Genomic DNA, 3,724 nt, shown 5'->3' on the forward strand with positions numbered 1-3,724 from the left:
TTTCTTCTCACTTGGTTGCAGGTGAGGGCCTTTGATTCTCGTCATGTCACACCTCCAATAGTGCAGCCACCAATAACAGCCTCTCTCACCCTCTTCCTCTCTCTCACCCACATGCACGTATGCACACATACACACACACACACACACTTCTGGCTGCTCCAGGTGCCAGGGTGTGAAGGGATCAGCCAATCCTAGCACTCGTCTGAAGCTGGATGGTGGCCATCATGTTATTAAAAGCTACGGGTGAGCTTTGCTGCTCGCCTCTCCTCTGCACTCCAAACACTTTATGAAAAAATACCTCATGAAACAAAAACAGCTTTGGGTAGTGGGTATGCTTCCCATAGGGAAAGAAGAAATTTGAGTTTTCTGTTAGTTGTTTAATAAACCAATGCACTGAATCATTCTTACCATGAATGAGCTGATAAGCAATCAATTTATGGGTCATCAGTAAATGATTGATGTCTCCATCACACTGCTCTCTGTGTCCAATGCTAATCTTCAGTGATATTATTTCCATAAACATCATTATCAGATTGAGGCGTACTATCTCCTCACTCAGGACTACTGGGAGAGCTGAAGTGCCTTTGATGAGATGAGATCACATTTTAGAGGGGGCTGCCTGCTCTCTGCCTGTAGCCAAAAACAGCCTAATTGTGTTTTGTCCCATATGTGAATTATTATTAACGACGATTCATTTACTACACTTCCTTTGCCAATTTCCTAAATTAAAAAAATACCATGTTGAGATTTACAGCGCACCCCCCCATTTTCAGCACCGGCTTCCAGCATCACCATGGCAACTTCCAATCAGCAAGGATGCTAGAGCCTGCCGGCCGTGTGTTTGGCGCGAGGCTCTGAGAGGCGCAGGTGGAGCACATATGGAACAATGGCCTAGTGAAAAAAAAAAAAAGAAACACCCTTCCCGCCTGTATGTGCCAGCAGTGCCCATTTTAATCCCACCGTTACCTTCTAGTGCTCTCTGATGGAGACGTTCTGCTGCAATCACAGCCTAAGACTGCTGCTGGGCCCTTGCCAGACTTCACTTGACAAAGCCAGACCCAGTGTGCTTTTGTAAAACAATGTCTCCAAGAGTCGTGGATGCACCATCTCTTGATCATTCAGTGTAATTGTTCCTCGCTGTTCCTCACTGAAACAACACTGACCTTGGCTGATCTTGATGTAGAGATGCTTCTCCTCCAGATTCTAGTGCCATGAAGCTTGGTCATGGTTTTTTTGGGGGAAGCTAATCTGCACCGTAATACATGTTTTACTATATGTTGGTACATTTATGGCCATATATACATTGAGGCTGGTTGCTAATGACTTTTGTGCCTCATATGGCCAGTAATTGGGGTAGTAATGTTATGGAAATCACTAGCATGTGCAGTAAATAAATCAATCATCCAAGGGGCCTTATCTATCACTGCACATTTAAGCAGTCAGCTCCTATGTAGGTTAATTAAAGCACAATGGCCGAGGAGAGGACCTGGCACCCGTCCTGCTTATGTTTAAGCCTTCTCTAGGCCCGCTGGGCTGGAGCTTGCTACAGCCAGATGAAATTTGCCCATTTTATCCACCCCCATCCCCAGCTGAATACATAAATCATCTGTAAGGGTCTCAGCTTCGACCCTAAATTCCATGAACAATGACGTTTGTCCACAAATACCACACATAATTGCTGGATACTCTTCAAAGCAGAAATCGTGTTTCTTTGCACTTATCTAGGGGCATATAGCGCAGATTTTTGTGAGTCACTTCATCTGGATTTGGAACAAATCAATTAAGATGTTGTGCAACATCCAGCATGGTTATTGGGTAAAGTGTGCCACCACTGATTTGCTTTTATGTTTGGTCTGAGCTGGGAGATAAGAGTGAATGGCATCTGTGTGTAGGGGGAGGTTGGTTAAGTAACAGACATGTCAAAGTTCAAACAAAGGTATATTTTAAATCAAAACTCAAACTCAGTCTTTTTTCAGCAGTGGATTCTTAGGGGGATTTATATGTATTTACTCAACCCAGGTAAAGCTTCATTACTTCAACATTTTGGAGTTTTAGTGAGTGATTGATATGTTATTCACTGATGCTGTGAGAGGTGTCAGCTCAGTGCAGGGCCTTATAGAAACATAAAAGGGGGGAGGGGGATAATAAACATCCTTTTTAGTAACCTGCTAGTTAGACACTTAGTTGGCAGCTTTCCCTACATGTAGCTGGTATGCTGCATATAATCTTGTTTATTTTTTTCTTTATGTGTTAAATAGAGAGGATGTGGAGACTTTGAAGTTATTTAAAGGAATCTTTAATGGAGCTGGCGGGAGGAATTAAAACAATGTCAATAAAGCCTTTTGCCATTCTCTGATTAGTGATTTTATAATATTAAATGTCTTTGGTTGAGTGGTTATAAACTGATAAAACTGGTCCTGCGAGTGTTATTGTAGCCTGTAGCGAACAAGCCTAAGCTCAGTCCCACATTTTATTACCACGTCCCTGACCAACTGGATCAACCGATTAATTATGATTATGATGTGATATCTGCTCCCAGTTTATGCACACTGTAAGACAGTCGAATCATACTGCGTGTTGTTTCCACGAACACACAATTAGAAAAAGGCTTCATGTCAACAACAATCTCCTCTCTCACCCTGGGAGGATCAGAGCAGAGACACCAGGCTGATACAACTCCTCGTGGCCCTCGGCTGTCACTGATAACAACTGTATCTCATTATCCTCCTTGTGGGGGCCACAAAGGTAGCGGCGACCGTAAACACCATCCTCCTATCCTTCCACAATGGGCTGTTCGCCGACAAAAGGCACTCTCGAAAGCTTGAACCCGAGCCAACAGCTCTATTCATGTTGCCATGAACGGCAGATGTCTCGGTGAGCCTATGGAAGGTTAGAGATCTATGTCGCTCGTGCAGACAACTGCAACATAAGTTGGCGTCTTGAGGCATCTGCAGAGTGAGGAGCACAGGCATTTTATTTATTTTTTTTGGTATTGATATCATGGGTTTTTCAGTTTGTTTAATTAGTGGTGCTCTCTTGAGTAGGAGTTGGAGGAGACAGTTTAATTTGTGAAAAAGAAAAACTTTATTGTTGTTATTTCTGCACAAACATCATCATCTGCTGCTCTTCCTACAATTTCATCCTTTTTTAAGCTCACTGAAGCTTTTTGGGTGGCAGGTTCCCCAACATGACTATAACAACAACAAAAAAAGACTTGATTGAGTCGACAGTGTTTCAGTATTATCTGATATTTCATAGAGTGTATTGCTAATTAACCAATTATGAAGTAGCTACAGACCATGTTGCCATGGGAGCTCACCAGCTGTGATGCCAGTCAACATGTTGACGCTCTGACCCACGAGTCCTCACAAGTCATTACTACATTATTGCACAGTACTCAGTAGTCATTACTACATTATTAAATGAGCACTCAGTAGTCATAGGTTGGACCACACCCATCACACCCAGCCTTCACTGAGACCGTCTCCGCTACACCTGACATGGTCTTCTGCGTATTGATGCTACCATGGTGACAAATCTGTCCACAGAGACAGGAAGACAGACAAACCACATTTCCCCACATCCACATGCACACAGACAGACTCATTTTGAAAACAATAGCAGCCCCGCTGTCACAGCTGCTGATCAAGAGACCAGCTGATAATGGAAATAATCATTCCATTAAATCTGAGTGTGATTCTGTATCCATTCATTTTGTTAACTT

Source organism: Trachurus japonicus, chromosome 18 (genome assembly GCF_045865225.1).
Source record: "Trachurus japonicus isolate A0001 chromosome 18, Traja_1.0".
Lineage (NCBI taxonomy): Eukaryota > Metazoa > Chordata > Actinopteri > Carangiformes > Carangidae > Trachurus > Trachurus japonicus.